General features: G+C 40.6%; 1 non-coding gene across 1 annotated transcript; it reads right to left on the reverse strand.

Annotated features, from left to right (window-relative positions):
- Positions 1-22640: 22640 nt before the first annotated feature.
- TRNAS-GCU (transfer RNA serine (anticodon GCU)) lies at positions 22641-22728 on the reverse strand. The gene has a single exon. It is a non-coding gene; the product is annotated as a tRNA-Ser (tRNA).
- Positions 22729-23466: the final 738 nt, after the last annotated feature.

The raw sequence follows: 23466 nt of genomic DNA on the forward strand, positions 1-23466 counted from the left end.
TTGCCAGACAGGATAACTTCCATATCTGACACCATATCGGGTTAGGTGTGGTTCGCTCCATCCCGCTAGAATGTTTTAGTTTACTCCCACACTGATAATTCCACTCCACAGAGTAAGCAGTCCCTACTGAGAACATACCATTTTTCGTATAACTCCAGGCAATGAAATCATATTATGTTGCGAAAGTGGGATTGAAAGAATTCGTTGTGCGTCAATGGGCCACATAGTTTGTCTAATCAGGTCCTCATCCCAATTATTGGAGGCAGGGTCAATCAAATCAACCACTTTTGATAACAATTGTTCCCCCTTAGGAGTCACAATCTTCCTAGTGGCACAATTTGGGATCCAGGCATCTTCCCAAATACTGATGTTATGTCCATCCCCCACTCGCCAAATATAGCCACATTTTAGAGTAGTTATGCCTGCCATAATGCTTTGCCAGGTGAAGGAAGCACCATGCTTTGGCTTGGAGTTCAGCAAATCCCCATTAGGATAGTACTTGGCCCTTAGAATAGTAGCACACAAGGATTCAGGATTATCAAGGAGACGCCATGCCTGTTTGGTAAGCAGAGCCAGGTTGAAATAGTGGATATCACGGAATCCCATTCCTCCTTGGTTTTTTGGTACATACATTTTCCACCAGGGCATCCAGTGCATCCTCCTCTGGTCACTGTTACGCGTCGGTGCTATACACACGGTTTTTAACCCCTTTCCGCAACGTCATTTGGAATCGACGCCAAGTGAGTGTGGGCGATAGGGTGTCCTTCCCACACGACCCAGAAACCGTGAGGGATATGGAGCCATGATCCAGAGGCCTTGCAAAGTGTAATCGTGTGCGATACAACACACTAAATTATTTCGCATGTGTGGGATCGGTGAGTAAACGTTTCTAATGACGCAGTGAAACCAAACGGTGTGTCGTAATGAACCGTTTGGGAAACAATATGTAAGGCACACATGCCAACATATGAATTGTGTGCGATATGTGCCCCATCGCACACATGTTTTCTGCGGAACCCGTCTGCCATGCAAGATTCCATCGCACACGTTTCCCAACAATTACCGTGTGCGATAATGTTCCATCACAAACGGTTCAGGAGCCCCTTCGCACACATACAAGTGCTGCAGACCGTTTGTGATTTGTTGTGTATCACCGACGGTTGCGGCAAGAGTGACGTGTGCTTTTCGTTTGGGATCCCACACGTTTCTTGAAAAAATTACGACTGGGATTGTATTTTACATTGGGCACGGTTTACTCCAAGCTCTCGTGTGCGATACCGTGATATCACAAATGGTTCCGGAGACCCTACGCACACGTAGTAGCGCTGCAAATTGTTTGCATCTGTTGTGTATCACCGACGCTTCCGCTACGATTGATGTATGCTTTCAGATATGGATCACACACACTCATTTAGTTGAACCGTGTGCGGACCAATTGCCAGGTTAAAATAAAAATATCACATTTTGGATCGGCATGCAAAAAGCAAATTCGCCACAATATTCAATTGAACAAATAGTGTCCACAGGAAGAACATTCACCAGATTTCGCAACAATTGCAATTGAACATATGGTAGCTAAATTCCAATGATTTGTCCACACATATATGCATTACATAGTTAATCATAGTGTACGAAATACGTAGACCTCATCAGATGGAAAACAATGGATCCATGCGTATATGTTTAGCGGCTAACTCTTACTCAATGTTTCAGGAGAACCTATGCTGAAATCTTCATTATCACCAGTGGGATTGATGTAGTGTTTCAGGAAGAAGTCGCTGATAAATCTCCGAACCATTAGCAATTCACCAACCGGGAGGGTTCAGGGGTCCTCAGTTCTAAGACGAGCTGCAGTATTTTTAAGATCAGAATGTGCCATATGAGTGGAGTAGAAGATATTAATTAAGATAGACTTACTGGTACTAATTCGCGAGGATCGTCACAACTATCAGTGGATTTGCAGATGGAGATCATGTGTCTACAAACATAGTATCCACAAAGGTTGGTCCCTGCTTGTTGCTGAGGACACTGAATTTTTTTGTATAGAATTAGTCATGTATTTGTCCTGTTAGGAACAACCTAGCCGGTGTTAGATGTATTATTTTTTCTTTGAACGAAAATAGAAAGAGGTTTATTTAGAAGCTTGAACATTTGACTAGCGTAAGAAAAGGTATTAGCAGACTATTGGATAAATTTTCCAAAAATAACGGATTTTGGTGTGTTACCGGAGAAACGATGTCGTGCTGCAGAGGTAGTTCCCTCTTGAACAAGTTCCCTGGTTTAGTTTTCCACAATGCGAGCACACTGCAAATGAAGATGAATTTTGACAACATCAATTATTGAACCAGATATGAATGCAAATTAATTTCAACATCATAGAATTCAATATCTATCCATGAATTGCTAAAGATGCGTCAGATCCTGAGCGTTTGTTGACTCTCTGAGAGAATCCATGTAGTAAACTGTGTTCTTGTTTGGAACAATGAATACCAATATCCAGTGATCGCTACATATTAAGAAAGCCATGAACTTATGAATTATGTCGAAATCTGAAAGACAATCAGTGTATGTGTGGTTGTTTACTTGACTTACCGTTCATGATATGGCCAGAGAAATGATTCTGCATGGGACGTGTTTTCGAAGAGACGGACAACCCTGTTAATGGCCCAGTCCCGCAGGTCCTTACCATCTAATGTTGTGCCATTTGCTAATGCATGATCTATGAAATACACACTCTCCCTTTTTCTTCTCCGCGCGTTCAATTCCCTGAGAGGAATAAAATGCAGTTAGCTGGTTATCATTTACAGCCTTGTATGGAGAAGTTGATCAGAGTTTGTTAAGTACTTACAAAATGAAGCATCTAACAAGAATGGCATCAAGCTCGTTGAAGTTGAAGAAGAGATGTAAGTCCTCGAAACTCAAATTGATGGAACCAGCATCGTGTCGGAAATGATCTCTGTTGTAGTGGACTAGCAGACCATGATGACCTGCTGACATTTGATCCATGCAATATTCATGTAACTCGCGGCAACTGGAGATGCACTCATCAAAGTATTCGCCAACAAGAAATGGCTGGCCATGGACGTAATTGCATGCTTTAAGTACGGCTGCTTTACTTTTAGCAAGCAACAAATCTACTTCTTCATCATCCATGCCGTCAGAAATAATATTACTCCCCGATTCGAACAACCTGCTGTTAATTTGGTTCTAGACGATGAGTGCTTTAAGTAAGAGGCAATCGTTCTCTTTCCTCTTCGCTCTCTTGCCGCGCTTCCTCGCGGGTGTAGCCTTTTTGGCCGCTTCCTTCTTGGTACTTGAAGCATTTCTGGTATAACGTCTGGTTGGCTGCAAGGTAGACTGCCGAGCAGACGGTGAAGCTTCAACGGACTGCTTAGAAGATGATTTATCTATGCCGGACCGCTGAGCTGGCGGTGCTGCAGTGACGGACTGCAGGGCTATAGGAGCAGAGGCATCGGACTGCTGACCATGCGTTGAAGCTATGTCGGGTTTCTGCGCAGGTGGTGCCAACTGGTCGGTGTGCTGAGGAGGCCGTGCGAACATGTTGGTTTGCTGAGCAGGGAGTGCTGACGCATTGGTATGCTGATCACGCGGCTACCGACCGACGGACTAATGAGCAGTCGGTTCTGGACCTATAGACTGCTTAGCAAGCGGTTCCAAAGCATCAGGTTGCTTAGCAGTCCGTTCCACCAGGTTGGTCTGCTCAGCATGTGCTGTAGCTGGGTCTCCCCTGCTGCTTCAGCGGCCGGCATCTGAACAGGTGGTGTATCTTCAGCAGTTGTAGGCCTTCCACTGGCTGCTCTGGGGCGGAGGAAGACACGCCCTGTACGGCACAAAGTCGGGCCGGCTGCTCATAGGTTGATGCATCAGCTGTCGGATTACGAGCATTAGGTTCTTTGGGGGAAGCACGCGAGAGCTTCTATGTGATACGTCTCCAACGTATCTACTTATTCTCATGCTTTTCCTCTTGTTGACCATAATTTGCATGATTTGAATGAAACTAACCCCGGACTGACGCTGTTTTCAGCAGAACTACCATGGTGTTGTTTTTGTGCAGAAATAAAAGTTCTCGGAATGGAACAAAACATTGCGAGGATTTTTATATAATATAAAAGAATTTCTGGAGCCAAGATCCACCGGAGAGGGGCCCCCTGGGTGGGCACAACCCACCAGGGCGCGGCCCCCCTCTCCTGGCGCGCCCAGGTGGGTTGTACCCACCTGGTGGCCCCGCAGACCTCAACCCTAACACTATAAATTCCTATTTTTAGGAGAAAATAATCAGGGAGAAAGAATTATCGCGATCCATGAGACGGAGCTGCCGCCAAGCCCTGTTCTTCCTCGGGAGGGCAGATCTGGAGTCCGTTTGGGGCTCTGGAGAGGGGGATCTTCGTTCTTCGTCATCACAAACCCTTCTCCATCGCCAATTCCATGATGCTCCCCACCGAGAGTGAGTAATTCCTTCGTAGGATCGCTGGTCGGTGAGGAGTTGGATGAGATTCATCATGTAATCGAGTTAGTTTTGTTAGGGCTTGATCCCTAGTATCCACTATGTTCTTAGATTGATGTTGCTATGACTTTGCCATGCTTAATGCATGTCACGTTGGGCCCGGGTGCCATGAAATCAGATCTGAACCGTTTATGAATTCATCATTATATCCATGTGTTAGATCCGATCTTGCAAGTTATAGTCACCTACTACGTGTTATGATCCGGTAACCCCGGAGTGACAATAACCGGGACTTCTTCCGGTGATTACCGTAGTTTGAGGAGTTCATGTATTCACTATGTGTTAATGTTTTGTTCCGGTTCTCTATTAAATGGAGGCCTTAATATCCCTTAGTTTCCAATATGGACCCCGCTGCCATGGGAGGGTAGGACAAAAGATGTCATGCAAGTTCTTTTAATAAAGCACGTATGACTAATTACGGAATACATGCCTACATTATATCGATGAACTGGAGCTAGTGCCGAATCGCCCTAGGTTATAACTGTCACATGATGAATATCATCCAACAAGTCACCGATCCAATGCCTACGAACTTTTCCATATTGTTTCTACTAAGTTACTACTGCTATCATCACTGTTACACTTGCTACAAAATTACTGCTATCACTGTTACTGTTACTATTGCTGCTATCACTACTATCAAAACTATCAAACTGCTTTGCTACTGATCATTTTCCTGCAGATAATTAATCTCCAGGTGTGGTTGAATTGACAACTCAGCTGCTAATACCTTCAAATATTCTTTGGCTCCCCTTGTGTCGAATCTATAAATTTGGGTTGAATACTCTACCCTCGAAAACTGTTGCGATCCCCTATACTTGTGGGTTATCAAGACCTTTTTCTGGTGCCGTTGCCGGGGAGCATAGCTATATTTGTTGAGTCACTTGGGAGTATTATCATATTATCACTATGAAGAATCTGAAGGATCCTAAGACTAAGATATTTCCCTCAAGGACGAGGGGAGGTAAGGAACTGTCATCCAGTTCTGCTTTAGATTCACCTTCTGTTATGAATAAACTTGCAACACCACCACATGCTATTAATTCTAATATGTCGCAAGTTATTGATGATGCTACTTCTACTATGAATGATGCTAGTACCTTGCTTGCTAATGATGATGTGCCACTTGGTGAATTTCTTGATGAACAAATTGCTAAAGTAATACAACATGATGTTGTTGAATCTGATGATGAGCTTGAAACTGAAATTCCTGAAACACCTGCTAGAACTAGCCCTCCTAGATATGAATTGCCTAAGGTACTGGAAGTTTATGTTATGAGTGAAGAAACAACTAGAGATATTCTTGCTTGCAATGATAGAGATGATCTAGAGAAATTACTACACAAGTATAAAGAAAAATCTCTGAATGCTAGAATGAAATGTGATCCTAAGTTTGCTACTTCACCTATTTTTATTGATGATAAGGATTATGAATTCTCTGTCGACCCAAAGTTAACTACTTTGGTTGGATCTGATCCTTTCCATGGTTATGAAACTGAAACTGTTGTGGCACATCTTACTAAGTTGAATGATATAGCCACCCTTTTTACTCATGATGAGAAAACTCGCTATTACTTTATTCTCAAATTATTTCCTTTCTCATTAAAGGGTGATGCTAAAGCTTGGTACAATACTCTTGCTCCTGGTTGTGTGCGTAGTCCCCAGGATATGATTTATTACTTCTCTGAAAAATATTTTCCTGCTCATAAGAAACAAGCTGCCTTACAGGAAATATTTAACTTTGTTCAAACTAAAGAAGAGAGTCTCCCACAAGCTTGGGGGAGGCTTTGCCAGTTACTTAATGCTTTGCCTGATCATCCTCTTAAGAAAAATGAAATACTTGATATCTTCTATAATGGACTAACCGATGCTTCCAGGGACTTCCTAGATAGTTGTGCTGGTTGTGTTTTCAGGGAAAGAACTGTTGGACAAGCTGAAGAATTATTGAATAACATATTGAAAAATTATGATGATTGGACTATTCATGAACCACCGCCTAAACCCACTCCGAAGAAGAGGGGTATATTATATCTCAGTCCCGAAGATATGCAAGAGGCAAAGAAATCTATGAAGGAAAAAGGTATTAAAGCTGAGGATGTTAAAAATTTACCTCCTATTGAAGAAATACATGGGCTTAATACACCACCGCTGCCTAAGGTGGTAGAGGTAAATTCTCTTATGAAGTTCAATGATAATGATAATCCTCACAATATCCATCCTAGCCGATGCCTTTATGAGTTTGAAAACTATATTAGAAAACAAGATCACTTCAATGCAAATGTTATGAAACAATTGAAATATAATTATGATATGATTGCTCGCTTGAGTGACTTGTTATTTAGAATATCAAATGATGTTAGAGGTGTGGGAAAACATGCTTCTATGGTTCAAACTCAGTTAGAACAAGTTGCTAAGTCAGAAAGAGAATTGCTTGATGAAATGAATCATAATATGCATGACTTTGCTGTTAGAGTTGCAACTAGAGGAGGTAAAATGACTCAGGAACCACTTTATCCTGAGGGACACCCAAAAAGAATTGAACAATATTCACAAAGAGCTAACACTAGTGCACCTAGTCCTCCTAGAAAGAAAAAGAAAAAGAAAAATGATAGGACTTTGCATACTTCTAGTGAACCTGAAATGGAAAAACGTCCTGATAATGATAATGAAATTTCTATCTCTGATGCTGAAACTCAATCTAGTAATGAACACTCACCTAGTGATAATGAAAAAGATAATGATGAGGTTCATGAAGACTCTCAACCAACCAATGATAAAGAACCAGATAATGATGTTGAGATAGAACCACCTGTTGATCTTGACAACCCACAACCTAAGAATAAAAGATATGAAAAAAGAGACTTCATTGCTAGAGAACACGATAAAGAAAGAGAACCGTGGGTTCAAAAACCTATGCCTTTTCCACCTAAGTCAACTAAAAAGAAAGATGATGAAGAATTTGAACGATTTGCTAAAATGCTGAGGCCAGTCCTTTTGCGTACTCGCTATACTGATATCTTGAAGATGCCTCCTTATGCAAAGTATATGAAAGACATCATCACAAATAAGAGAAAAATACCGGAAGCTGAAATCTCCACTATGCTTACTAATTACACTTTTAAAGACGGAGTACCTAAAAAACATGGAGATCCGGGAATACCAACTATACCTTGCTCTATCAAAAAGAATTATGTGAAAACTGCTTTGTGTGATATAGGAGCTGGTGTTAGTGTTATGCCTTTCTCTTTATATAAAAGACTTGACTTCAATAAACTCACACCAACTGAAATATCTTTGCAAATGGCTGATAAATCAACTGCCATACCTATCGGTATCTGTGAGGATGTGCCCGTTGTTGTTGCTAATGTTACTATTTTGACTGACTTTGTTATACTTGAGATGCCCGAGGACGACAACATGTCGATTATCCTTGGTAGACCCTTCTTGAATACTGCAGGGGCTGTTATTGATTGCAATAAAAGCAAGGTCACTTTTCATATTAATGGTAATGAGCATACAGTGCACTTTCCGAAGAAACAATTCCAAGTGAATGGTATTAATGTTATTGAAGAATCTTCGACAATCACTATTGGAAGTTTTCAAATACCTCTACCTACTGTCAAAAAGAAATATGAAATACTTATTGTTGGGGAAATGATGCAGGGTGGAACCCTATACGGCCGATCTTTCACGTAAGGAGCGGATCCCAACTAAGAACACAAGGGGAAAATCACAAAGGGGACATAAGAGAAACACTCAAACCAACGAGATTAGGTCACACATGTGCTAGATCCTCGAAACACGAGAGGAGATACATGATTCAAGATCAACAAAGGACGATACAAAGGGTAACCGGTTCTTCTCCGTGAGGAGGTCTTGATGGGGTCACCCAAGAGGGGGGGGGTCTTGAATCCAACGTGGATCTTCTCCGTAGAGGGGCCGCGGTCTCTCCCATGGAGTAGATTCATATGGATGAGCAGAGATCTATCTCACATATGAGCTAAACCAATGCTAACCCTAGCTAGGAGGAGGTGAAGGAGTATTTATAATCTAGGTCCATGAAGGGGTAAGTGAGAGAGAGGATACATGGGCCTCGGGCCCGAACACTATGCTCAGACAGGTACCGGACGTCCGCTGGGGACCGGTCGTCCGGTGGCTCGCAGGCTTCCGGACATCCACTTGGGACCGGTCATCCGGTGTCTCGTGGGCATCCGGACGTCCGGTGTTGTCAGTCTTCCGCTAGCTCTGTTCTGTGTAGGCGGCGCCGGACGTCCGGTGACTTCGGACTTCCGCTAATTTCGGTTCGGTGGTGGTGACGCCGGTCGTCCGGTGGGGGCCGGACGTCCGCTCGCTGGGAGGTGACGCCGGTCGTCCGGTCCTGGCCGGTCGTCCGCTCACTGTAGCCTGGGACTTGGGGCAGATTGGCCTTTAGGCGTCGGACGTCCGGTCCCGACCGGTCGTCCGGTGGCTGGAGCTTCTTCAGCTGCTCTTCTTCTTGTCCTTCATGGTTGGTGTCCTCGCCGTCTTGTCCATTGGGTGTAGCCGATCCGTGGCCTTCCTCCGAATACCTGATCACACATAGTGTTTCCGCTTGAGGTAGTAGCCATGACTCATGCATAGAAAGTGGTAGTTTGGATAGGAGCGAGTTCACCTTATCTTCGATAGCCTTCGCTCGGGCTCTTGTCATAGGTCCAAGTGGTTTCATTGGAGATGTAGATGCGTCCATGGGGATGATTGTGGGATGCTCCGCATCAGGAAATGCATATCCTCATTGAGGTAACTTAGTGATTTATGAAAGTTCTTCGGTTTCACACTAATCAAAAGTGGTTGTTAATAAGACTTGATCAACCTTATTAATGGATCATTTTTGAACGGTATGAAGTTGATAAATTTAGTAAGCACTACCTTCTGTCCCTACCTTTTGTTTTATGTTTTTATTAGCTAAATAAAACAAAATGCCATGTTTTGTCTGTTTTCTGAATTTCCCGTGCAATAAAAAATGACCAAAAAATAAAAGTTCTCAGAATGCCCTGAAAATTTTACACGATTTTTTTCTGAATATTTCCAAATTTATGGTGCAAATAATATCAGAGGGAGGTGCACCAGGTGGGCACAACCCACCTGGGTGCGCCAGGACCCTTAGGCGCGCCCTGGTGGGTTGTGGTCCCCACATGGACCCCCTCACTTACCTCTTCATCCCACATCATCACTTACCTCCAGAAAAAATCCCCATTTCCCTCTCTCCCTTGTTCTTGAGCTCAAACCCGCGGATTTTGATCTCTTTGCTCGAAGCTCCATTTCCGAAACTGTTTCAGGGGATCGTTGCTTGGTATGTGACTCCACCATTTGTCCAATTAGTTTTTGCTTTAGTGGTTTATATTTTGAATAATTAGTTACTCTTGGTGCTGCTTTAGATGTGCTTGCATGTTGAATTCTTAGTGTTCTAAGTAGTTTGAATGCTTGCTATGGCTTCTATGCATCCCTATGAGTAGTTCCTATCAATTTCATAAAGTTTTGTTGATAAATTTTTGTCACCCCAAAATTTTTATTTTCAGAAAATTGTACGCGGACATGAATATCTTTAGGAAGTTTGGCTCTAAGAACTCCAAGGGTGTCATTGGGGAGTCTTCTAACAGTGATCTCCACCCTCAGAGGTTTGCGGAGGTACGGCCGTGCGAATGGCCGCACACCCCGTTCCTGCAAGAGGCTGAAATTTTTGAGGAGTTCATGCAATATATTGCCAATGCCGGCCTCACCGACTTCATCGCAGATGAGTGTGACCAGCACCAAATCCTCACAAACATCTTTGTTAAGAGCTTTACTTCCTTGCCTAGAAATAATCCTCCTGAAGTGAGCTTTGATTTATATGCTGAAAACCATCAGATACCACTTACTAAATTTTGTGACATATGCATGATCCCTTCTGATGGGAGTTTAGGTGAGCCAAGACCGGTTGGGTTTGAGGCCTTTTATCGCACTTTGACAGTGGGAGATGAGAGAGGAGTGTCAGCCACCACGGCTGTCAGCTTACACTTTCCTGCTGTACATTATTTTGCTTTATTTGTTGCTAAGTGCCGGCTTGCTAGAAAGAAAGTGGGTGCGCTCGGTGCACCAGACTTTACTATTTTAGGCTGGGCATTGGAGGGTGACAACACTTATAGCTTGGGAGCTATTGTGGCCCGTCGCCTGCACCTTAATAAATCACAGGGTGAAATACATGGTGGGATTTTTGCTACTCGTTTGGCTGCTCATTTCGAGGTTGCGATACGCCCTCACGATTACCCTCTAACCAAGGTTTACCTAGACCGTGCAGCCATGGAACACCATCACTTTCTTGCACATGATTGTCCTGATATTGTCATTCCTTATAACTCGATATTTAGCATTAAAACTCGTGATGTTATTCCATTGCTTGCACCTGCTTTGTTTGATTCTGCTGCCAAGGGCGGATATAGGATTATGCCTATAGATATCATCGCCTACCGAAACACTAAGGCTGCTGCGGCAGCAGCACAACAAGAGGCCCGGCAGTGGGGCGAGTGGATGCCCGCTCCTCAACACCCCTACTACCCTCCAGGCTACTGATTGACTACCAAGTTAGGCCAAAAGCCTAAGCTTGGGGGAGTACGTGTTTCCACCGACCTTACATTCATGTTCACTTATTCCATTTGTCGGTGTCCACACTTTTTTATTGTATCATCCATGCTTAGATTTATTTTCTTGCTTTTCTCTTGTCTATTTGAAAAACTTTAGAAAAACAAAAAAATTAGTTGTAGTTAATTTACTTTCTATGCATGCTTAGTAGTAATATTAAAAAGAAAACCCAAAAAGATTTCCTTGTTCTTCTTTTGCTTATTGGGAGTTTTCCCGTGTAAATAGTTTTTCTCGTTCTTGCTTTTCCCTTTTAATTGTTTGTTCAAGAAAACCAAAAACTCAAAAAATATTTCAGTGTGTTTCTCTGAATTTCTTTTATTTTTATTCAAGTTGTACCGAGGAGAAGACCACGATGAAAATTTTGAGTGGCTCTCATATGAATAACTGTTGATCTAATAAAGAGCACATTTTACCTTGTCTTCTCCTGTTGAATAAAATGTCTTGCAGATTCCAGCTTAGTCCACGACACTCTTGCACTATTATTATTTTCATATCGTTCGGTCGTGCAAGTGAAAGGCAATAATGACGACATTCGATGAACTGGCCGTGGCAGAGAGAAACTGGTATGAACTCGACTTGTTCTGTTTGTGTAAATATGTTTAACCTAGTATCCATGCTTCAGCCCATTATGATTAAACATGTTTGCAATAACAATTAGAGATTATAGTTTCTCATGCCATGCATAAGTAGCTGGGAGTTAATAATGATTTATCTTGGATATCAACATTGAGTTAATATGATTGTGGTGTAGTATGATGATATGGTATCCTCCTCTGAATGTTCGAGTGGCTTGACTTGGCACATGTTCATACATGTAGTTGAATCAAAACCAACATAACCTCTATGATATTTATGTTCATGGTGTTCATATCCTACTCATGCTAGTGTCCAATGTTTCTTATGCATAATGCATGGTTATGATCGTTGTTGCTCACTAGCTGGCCGCTTCTCAATCTAAATTGCTAGCCTTGGCCTGTACTAAGTGGGAATTCTGCTTGTACATCAAAAACCTTGAACCCAAAGTTATTCCAGATGAGTCCACCATACCTACCTATATACGGTATTACCCTGCCGTCCTAAGTAAATTTGCATGTGCCACCTCTGCAAAACTTCCAAAAAATTATCCGTTTTGTGTGCCTGGATCGTTCATGGAACGACAGGAGGTGGTCGGTATCTTCCATGCTAAGCGGGTTATTCTCAGGTCGAGTGTTTATTCACTCACCATCGCACGAGAAAAGGGCGGTAATAGGGATGCCTAGTCCCAAACTACAAACATGAAAAAGAGTTCATCTCTACATTAATCAAACAAAAACTCCCAATTGAGTCAAAACCTTTACTTTTATCGCTTGGGAACCGCCACTAGCGTGCTTAGCATGGAAGATGTTGATAACTGATAGTCGTGAAGTGAATAAGAAGGGTGCATGTCTCAAAATATCATTTACCTCTATTTTAAAAATTGAGCTCTGACACCTCTGCAAATCACTGCTTCCCTCTGCGAAGGGACTATCTATTTACTTTTATGTTGTGTCACCACCTTATAAAAACAAGCGCCAGAAACTGAGCAGAGCACAGCTGTCATGATTTATGCATTGTGTGTAGCTAATGTTGGGTGCATCATGCCTGGATCTTTTCTACCATGAATTACAATGTTTAGTCGCTGCTTGAACTTTGGAGGTGCTCTGCATTTATGTTTTGCGGTCTCAGAAAGGGCTAGCGAGATACCACTATTGTCATATTATATCATGGTTGTTTTGACAACGTGTTGTCGTTTGAGATATCTTATTATTGCTCGCTAGCTGATTATGTCATTGATACGAGTCATTATAATCTTTAAGAGTTATTGTTAACATGGTTAGTTATAATGTTGGCTGAAAACCTGGGTGCTGTTTAAGCTTATTTATGCAAACAAGAACAAAAGAGTTCGTAAAAGTTTTTCTTTCTCACTTTCAGTTTATCAACTGAATTGCTTGAGGACAAGCAAATGTTTAAGCTTGGGGGAGTTGATACGTCTCCAACGTATCTACTTTTTCCCATGCTTTTCCTCTTGTTTTGGACCCTAATTTGCATGATTTGAATGAAACTAACCCCAGACTGACGCTGTTTTCAGCAGAACTACCGTGGTGTTGTTTTTGTGTAGAAATAAAAGTTCTCGGAATGGAACGGAACTTTGCAAGGATTTTTTATATAATAAAAGTGAATTTCTAGAGCCAAGATCCACCGGAGAGGGGCCCCTGGGTGGGCGCAACCCACCAGGGCGCGCCCCCCTCTCCTGGCGCACCCAGGTGGGTTGTACCCCCCTGGTGGCCCCACAGTCCTCTACCCTGACACTATAAATTCCTATTTTCAGAGAAAAAATTCAGGGAGAAAGAATTATCGCGATCCACGAGACGGAGCCGCCGCCAAGCCCTGTTATTCCTCGGGAGGGCAGATCTGGAGTCCGTTTGGGGCTCCGAAGAGGGGGATCTTCATTCTTCGTCATCACCAACCCTTCTCCATCGCCAATTCCATGATGCTCCCCACCGGGAGTGAGTAATTCCTTCATAGGATCGCTGGTCGGTGAGGAGTGGGATGAGATTCATCATGTAATCGAGTTAGTTTTGTTAGGGCTTGATCCCTAGTATCCACTATGTTCTTAGATTGATGTTGTTATGACTTTGCCATGCTTAATGCTTGTCACTTTGGGCCCGGGTGCCATGAACTCAGATCTGAACCGTTTATGAATTCATCATTATATCCATGTGTTAGATCTGATCTTGCAAGTTATAGTCACCTACTATGTGTTCTGATCCGGTAACCCCGGAGTGACAATAACCGGGACTTCTTCCGGTGTTTACCGTAGTTTGAGGAGTTCATGTATTCACTATGTGTTAATGCTATGTTCCAGTTCTCTATTAAATGGAGGCCTTAATATCCCTTAGTTTCCAATATGGACCCCGCTGCCACGGGAGGGTAGGACAAAAGATGTCATGCAAGTTCTTTTAATAAAGCACGTATGACTAATTACGGAATACATGCCTACATTATATCGATGAACTGGAGCTAGTGCTGAATCGCCCTAGGTTATAACTATCACATGATGAATATCATCCAACAAGTCACCGATCCAATACCTACGAACTTTTCCATATTGTTTCTGCTAAGTTACTACTGCTATCATCGCTGTTACACTTGCTACAAAATTATTGCTATCACTATTACTGCTACTATTGCTGCTGTCACTACTATCAAAACTATCAAACTGCTTTGCTACTGATCACTTTGCTGCAGATAATTAATCTCTAGGTGTGGTTGAATTGACAACTCAGCTGCTAATACCTTCAAATATTCTTTGGCTCCCCTTGTGTCGAATCTATAAATTTGGGTTGAATACTCTACCCTCAAAAACTGTTGCGATCCCCTATACTTGTGGGTTATCACTATGGCAAGGAGAGTGCCACCAGTTGAGGGGCGACATTGGTTGCTCTTGGCGGGGCTTCAGGGATCTCCTCGATGAACTCTATTTCCTTTTGTGGCCACTAGATGTGATGTAAAAGTGTTTCTCCCAAGGTCCTTTGCTCATCAAAGTCTCCTAGGACATTCTTCAGGGCAAATTCATTGAATCCAGGCTTTACTTCAGTCACGTAGCACTTCACACAACCCGGCTTCAAGGGAACATTGTCCAACAAGAGGCCCTCTTCCAAGAAGGGTGGACAAACCCTGGCTGTTGCACATTTTAATGTACCTTCATAATCTGTAAGCACGCCCTTCAGTCTGTCTTTCATTCCAGATAGATCAGATATAACATCATTATGAGCAGCTGTAGTCTCAGTGTCGCTGGGGTCAGCTGATGCACAACTACTCTTGTGCGGTGTTCTCGCGCAATAAGCAGCATCCTCCATGCCCGCCTCTCCTCCCATCTGTTGGCTATCTGTCAGTGTTATAGTCTTTTGCATCATCATTGACTCCTCAATATCCTTTCGAACAGCCGGATACATGTCCTTCCTCAACCTTTCATACAATTCATTCTTCTTCATTTCACTCCTTTCTTTTTTCATCATGAGCCTCTCTTCTTTGCTGAGTGTGAAAGCCCTCTTATGCGGGACATTAACACCTATACCCCTTGCACGACCAGGGGGCTCTCTTGTTTCCAGAGCATCGGACAGAATGTCACATGGCCCTAAGTTCCTAAAGAACCTTCCAGGGATCTTGGAAGCCTCTAACATCACTTGATATAGTTCTTCGTCACGTGAGTTTTCAAAGTAATAAGTTCCCTCATCACGCCTATTTGCACGTGCCCGCAAGTAGTCTCTGGCGCATTCACCCCTGATTTCACTAAAAGCCGGTTGCCCACCGGCCGCTATTGTTTCTTTGTCTTCCTGGTCCCATATCGGTTCCATGCGGTAGTATCCTGCCACACCCATACGGTGGGGGTGTATGTTCTTCTGAAGTTCCAATTGCTTGGCACTCTTCTCAGCAAACTCTGTAGTTGGCCTGACCCTTTTGAATCCTGCCCAGTCTGCCTTTGTAATTTGGGGGTATGCGGGGATTGGGTCCTTGCCTTCACTCAAGTACTTCTTGTACAACACGTGCTTCTAGTTTCTCCAAGCATCCCTAGCCTTCTTCAGTGCAGCGTGTCCACCTGCATTCTCCACTGCTCTGGAACATTGAAGTGATCCATGATCTCCCCGACTATCCTTCGCCATGTTTCTGTGTCAGCCTTCCGAAACCCCGGCAGATTAGTGTTGAGATTTCCCTGCCAACAAATCCACACACACTCCTGAACCTCGTGTGTGCTTTATCTGCTTTAGTTGGAACCCAAGACTTTAAATCGATCTCGGTTACTTCATATACACCTTTTGGCTAGTGTGTGTGGGCTTCCTTGGAGCGTTCCTTCGTGTCCTAATCGGAAGGGTAATTGCTACATCTATCCCATTCAAGATTACTTGATCCCTCACAATCTACTGAAGACCTAGGGTTGTTGGAATCAGATGAAGATACATCGCCTGAAGCATGAGTGTTGTCGCTGCTACTCAGCATCTACAGAGAACACATGCGAAACTCAGCAAAGGAGGATAAGCATAAAACTAACAACTTGGTATGAAGCTGTCTAAACATGTCATGCAATAATTTAGAAAATGTACATCTAATTTGTTAAGTTTGTGTGGCTCGGGCGCCCGCGATCTGTAAATCGGTAGTAACTTATTGGAACAAATACAACTTATATGTACTAGTTAGGAAGGTAGATAATGAACATATATACGCTCTCCATTATTTTATAGCCAATTTGAGAACATACAGAACAAATTAGGAGGAGGGATTGCGAGGAAATATGCCTCACCGCGATGGAGAGCAGTAACTAACAGACTTCTTAATGCAAACCCGGCCGGACCACAGGAGAGGCGAGGGTTACTGGATCGATATGCTCGAGGGAGGCTGGCGAGCAAACGAAGACGGCGAGGCGTGGGCAGCCGTGTGTTGGGAATGTCAGTGGAGGTAGGCTTGACGCCGAAGAGCGGGCACACGGTCGGGGTGAGCACGCCGACGCCGAAGAGGGTTCTGCTATGGATCTGGGGGAGGGGGGAGCTGGCGATGGAGATTCGATGGACTAGTTGAGTGAAACGCTGGCGGGCGGTGTGTGTGGGGGGGTGTTGACGGCCTAGGTGAAAAGGGTGAAAAATATCCCAGGTTGCCGTGGAGAAAGGCCTATGCAAACGGTTGCCTCTAAGCGCTCGTGTGCACAAAGAGAAAAATTTCGTTTGAAATGAAGACATACTAATTTTGAAATGAAGACGTAAGTTCATCGTTTCGCCTCTAAAATTTTCACACGTTAAGCAATCACCATTATACCACGGGTTTGATTTGCTGGCGCATTTCAGGTCTCGTGTGCTATATTTAAGACATTTTTTGGCATTTACCGTGCATTTTGGCATATAAATCAAATCCTAGCCGGACTGCATTTCCTGTCGAAAGGCACGAGGATTGCCGTTCAATCTGGGAGCATCCAACGGTGCAGACGTATGATCCGTGGGGTTTGGGTTCTGGCCAATCAGAATGCATGACTCAGATCACGCGCACAGCAAGGGGGGGGGGCATCGACCACGGTTTGGTAGGCACACGGCTTTCGTGAGTGAACCATGTGCTATTTGAAAACATTTACATGAATCAGAACTGCATGTGCCGTCGAAAGGGATGAGGATCGCCATTCGATCAAGGAGCATCCAACGGTGCATACGTACGATCCGTGGGGTTTGGGTTCCTGCCAATCAGAACGCACGACTCAGATCGCGCGCGTGGCAGGGGCCGGGGGGCATCGGCCACGGTTTAGTGGACACACGTCTTTCGTGAGTGAACCGTGTGCTATTAGAAAACATTTACATTAACTAACAACATATTTTTGTTTGAATGAAAACATGAGTTCATCGTTTCGCCTCCATTTTTTTTCCAAGGTAAGAAATCACGATTGTACCATATGGTTCGATTTTCTGGTACATTTTACCAGACGGCAGGCCTGGCTAGCAATCTCAAACTTTGAATATGCAAAAAAAGAGATCTCGTTTGCATACATACCTAAAACAATCTAGGTGTCCCAGTTAATTTACCTATATATATATATATATATATATATATATATATATATATATATATATATATATATATATATATAGGGAAAATCCATCCTACCACCCGATGGTAGTTACCCACATGTCTCATATACTACCATGTGGTACTATATATACTATTCTATTATTTTAAATATGTTCATATACTATATCTAAACTATTTCAAAGCAAGTTACATGAAAAAATTGCATATGAGCCCATAGTTTTTGTTATATTTGTGAAATACGTACATATTTGTACATAAAAAAGAGCATACTCAAAAAATGGTACATACTACCTAAAACTTAGTATATATACTATCTAATCATTGTTATATACTACATACTACACGTACATACTCTCGCTTTCGACAGATACTACATACAACATACAAAATGCAAGTGGTTATATATACTTGTGAACTAAATTTCTTGTTATTACAACTAACAACTATTTCCACAGGTTCAGAACTATTTAATCCATAATGGTAGGCAAATGCATAAATATACTCCTGAAAGAGAAGTGGGTAGACAAAGTATTGTTGACGAGATTTATGTTTTTCTGAATATCCTTCGAATTTTTCCATTTGTATTTCTACTTGAATCAGAGAGAAGAAGCATTTCTCAGTTTATCGAATGATGATACATAGTGCAATATGGTCAGAACAGGGTGTTGCATTTTTAATACAAACCCTGGAAAGAAAGGGAGTCTAATCCACAGATCTTTTTTTGCTCCTTTTCTACCCAATTAGTTTATATTTGTTCTAATTAAAAAAAAGAACATAACAAGTTTTTATTTTTGCAGGCAATCGCTCTTTTGACTTTGCAATACAGCCTCTTTATCAATATACTGCTTCTTTTACACATTAAATCCATAACATCCCTTATTCAACCCATAATCAAGAATAATTAGGATTTCTAAAAAAAGAAAAATAAATAAAGGGTCCACTCATAGGAAAACCCAACCTTTCCCCGCATCCGGCACTAATCTATTTTTGACTTCTAATTAGAGCGGGGAATCATTCCAATTAGGAAGTTTAGCTCGTTGCTTTTTATTTTACCAAAATTGGAGCCAGGCTCTATCCATTTATTCAATAGACCCAGAAAATCGTAATTTTGGATTCCATTCAAAAAAGATTGATTTTATTACGACATGCTATTTCTTCCATTCATTACCTTTGAGGATCAGTCGTGGTCTTCTAGACTCTACCAAGAGTCTGGACGAATTTGTTGTTTCATCCAAATGTGTAAAAGATCATAGTCGCACTTAAAAGCCGAGTACTCTACCATTGAGTTAGCAACCCAGATAAAAAAGGATCTTAGATACGATCGAAATCCAAAAACCAATGGAATTACACCGCGCACTTCTGTCAAAACATTGAACTAGCAAGACATCAAAAGATTTTTTTTATCGACCATGAAACACACTCAAATGCCAAAACGAACAGGTCAGGTTAAATTCCACTAAAGTAAATTTTAAAAAAGAGCGACCCTAATCACGATGGCCGAATTCTCCTTAATTTTTAGCGATTTTTATTAAAAATATATATATTATATTGTATGAGAATACATGCAAGAGGAACACCCTTATCATTTGAGCGAATTGTAGGCAGAAAAATTGAATATGGAGTGAGGATAAAGAGACCCATCTATCTACAAATTCTATTTGTTCAATAGACCTTTGTCAATGGAAATACAATGGTAAGGAAACAAAGTAGATAGAAAAAGTAAATAAAATAGGGGCTTATGTTGGATTGGCACGATATAATATAAATCCAAATAGGATTAAAAAGAGGTAAATTGTGTCTAAATAATTAGACAACTAGGAATACTAATAATCTTCTCCTATCCTACTTTTTGATTCATTTAGTTCTTCAATTAACTCAAAGTTCTTTCTTTTTCTTTAAAGAATTCCGCCTTCCTTAAAATATCATAAACATTTCTTGTTGGTTGAGCACCCTTTTCAAGGAAATAGAGAATAGCAGGAACATTTAAACAAGTTTGATTCTTTGTCGGATCGTAAAAACCTACTTTTTGAAGATCTCTTCCTTCTCTTCGAGACCGAACATCAATTGCAATGATTCAATAGACAAATTATTGGGATAGATGTAGATAAACAACGCCCCCCTAGAAACGTATAGGAGGTTTTCTCCTCATACGGCTTGAGAAAATGATTCGAATTTCTGTCGAGAATAATAGAAATTAGACTATGACGTGCATTAATTTCCTTACAGAAAAAACAAATTTCATTTATACTCATGACTCAAGTGGGCTAAATTTGCCCGACAAACTTCGAAGGCAAAATCCTTCCAAAAATTTTGAGTCCTCTTTAAACTCTGTTCTTTGTCTCATTTTGAATGAATTGACTTTTATTCCTTATTCTGATCCAACTCTGTTGTTGAGACATTTGAAAATTGTGTTTACTTGTTCTGGAATCCTTTATCTTTGATTTGTGAAATCATTGGGTTTAGACATTACTTCGGGAATTCCTATTTTTTTCTTTCAAAAGAGTAGCAACATACCCTTTTTTCTTATTTCCTTTGATAAAGCATTTATCCCTTCTATAGAAGAGGGATTGATTCTGATATACTTCTATTGGACTTTCTTCTTATTTTAACCTTTTCAATTTATTTCTATATTAAGGATAGACTGACAAAGTTGGCCTAATTTATTAGTTTTCACTAACCCTAGATTCTTTCCCTTGATAAAAAAAATTCTGTCCTCTCGAGCTCCATCGTGTACTATGTTACTTAAACCCAGCGCAAATTTGGTTCGGAACTAATAGAACAGACTATGTCGAGCCAAGAGCATTTTCATTACTACGGAAAATGATGGATAGCAAAATCCACAATCGATCATGTCCTTCAAGTCGCACGTTGCTTTCTACCACATCGTTTTAAACGAAGTTTTACCATAACAAACATTCCTCTTTTCATTGCAAAGTGGTATAGAGAATTGATCCAATATGGATGGAATCATGAATAGTCATTGGTTTAGTTTTTTATACTAATTAAAACTTGCTATCTATGGAGCAATATGGATAAAAGAAAGTAAGTATTTATCCGGGAAGCCTCCGCCAAGATCCAATTTATTTAAACCCATATTAAAATTCTATCATACGAATGAAACATAGTTTGAAAAACATGACTAAACAACTTTGCTTAAAACTTATTTATTCTTAAATTTCCACCCTCAACATATGGCTCGAGATGATCAATCTTGAAGTGAGAAGAGAAGGATTGACTCTTCCTCAATAAATAAACTATCAACCTCCAAAAAAGTTTAATTAATTTAATTACTATAATTAGAATTCTAGTAGTAATATATTTTTTGAGTACCAAAAACAATTAACTATAATAACAAAATAAACTATTCCAATGAAAAGATTGAAAGTTTTTGGTAGTTATAGAATTCTCATACTTCTTCAACTCGAATACCAAAAGGAAGAAAAAAATATGACTAAGTGATTTTATAGTAGAGGCATATCCTGAATGTGCTTGATAGATCCCACTTTTTCATGAAAATAAAGATAATCAATTTGACTGGACTTAAGACCTTATTATGTTTTCTGAGAAAGAATAAGATATCATTATTCTCTTTAATAAACTTTTGTCTTGTATGGAATACTATATGATTTCACCATTTGTTTCATTAGAAACAATCTGGGACGGAAGGATTCGAACCTCCGAGTAACGGGACCAAAACCCGCTGCCTTACCACTTGGCCACGCCCCATTTCGGGTTTTATGTGACACTAATAAACACTAGTATGTTTATTTGTTATTCGTCAATACCATTTCAATTACATCAAAAAGGAGGGATATTCTCTTGCTAGTATTCTACACATGCAGATAATATAGAATCAAAAAAATGCGTTGATCATTACATGGAATTCTATTAAGATATTATATGAAAGTAGAATTTATTCCACTCTCATTTGAGAGTGCGAATACACGGAGGTATTTTGTGTTTGGGAAAGTCCGAAGAAAAAAGATTTTGAATCTGCCTTTTCCTTCTTTCCCTTAAAAAAATAACTCAAGAAAAATCCAATTATTTACTCTACAAGAATGAAATGCTTGTTATGCCTAATATACTTAGTTTAACCTGTATCTGTTTAAATTCTGTTCTTTATCCTACTAGTTTTTTCTTTGCCAAATTACCCGAAGCTTATGCTATTTTCAATCCAATCGTGGATATTATGCCTGTTATACCTCTATTCTTTTTTTCTAGTAGCCTTTGTTTGGCAAGCTGCTGTAAGTTTTCGATGAAATCTTTAGTACTCTGTATGCCAAATTGAATGATGTGTTCATTCCAAAAAAATTAAAAAATGGGTAAAAATTGAGAAGTTTTATATTTTTATATTATGAACCTTCGATTCTAAAATTTAAATTCTTCTACATTGAATGGGTAGCTACAGGAATAAATTTGGATAAGCCTTTCTACTCCCCTGCACCTAGGTTGAGCAGGTACCTAAAGGTACCTACATAATACCTAACCACCTAACCCTATTTTTGCTATTGATAAGAGTGCTTATTATAAAAGAATTCTTGCAATTTTTTTCAAGAATTCTTTTTTGCATTTTTAGGTATAAAAAAAACCATCCTAGTGGACCCGTGTGGTAAGGAAAAACTGGTAATCTATTCCAAAAAAAAATCTTGGAGATTATGTAATGCCTACTCTCAAACTTTTTGTTTATACAGTAGTGATATTCTTTGTTTCACTCTTTATCTTTGGATTCTTATCTAATGACCCAGGACGGAATCCTGGACGCGAAGAGTAAAAATTTAGTTTTTTTCTTATTGGATTTGTTTCGTACATTTATCTATCAGAAAATCCGGGGGTCAGAATTCTTTCCAATTCGAAAGTCCCAAATGATCCAAGGGAGCGGAAAGAGAGGGATTCGAACCCTCGGTACAAAAAAATTGTACAACGGATTAGCAATCCGCCGCTTTAGTCCACTCAGCCATCTCTCCATGTTCCAAAGCGAAAGGTTTCCGTGATATGATATAGGCAAGAAATAAGAAATAACAATTGCAAAAAACCCCTTTTTCTTTCAAAAGTCTATAAAAATTATATTGCCAATTCCATTTTAATTATATTCTTTTTTCTTAATGTTAATAAAAAAGAAGAAAATTCTTGTTTTTTTTTCTAAAATCGATATTGGCCGAGAGACAATCAAATAGATTTTCTTTTTAGCGGGCATTTCCATATAGGACTTGTTATAATTATAATAAAACAAGCATGTTATATAAAAACGCTTTTTTTGTCGATTATTTATCAAGAAAGGAAAAAGGGTTCTTAGCAAATCCACCATAAAATTGGAAAGAAGCATAAAGTAAGTAGACCTGACTCTTTTAATGATGCCTCTATCCGCTATTCTGATATATAAATTCGATGTAGATGAAATTGTATAAGAGATTTTTTATTTCCTTAGACTTAGACCGCGCAAGACAAGAATTTTTCGCTATTTACGATTTCATATTTTTGTTACAAGATGTTCTATAGGAATAAGAAGAAATCGCAACTCCTTTGCACTACACATAAAATTGGATTTTGAAGGTCCATTTTTTTTAGAATCCTCTATTTTAGTTCTTCCACCCATGTAGAGAGGGAATGGCAAAAGAAGGGTTACTTTTATTTTCATTTCCCCCTTAAAAGATAGACTTTGAAATAGGAGTCTTGGAATAATGCTGAATTCAAAGGTTTATTTC

This window comes from Aegilops tauschii, chromosome 5 (assembly GCF_002575655.3).
Source record: "Aegilops tauschii subsp. strangulata cultivar AL8/78 chromosome 5, Aet v6.0, whole genome shotgun sequence".
Lineage (NCBI taxonomy): Eukaryota > Viridiplantae > Streptophyta > Magnoliopsida > Poales > Poaceae > Aegilops > Aegilops tauschii.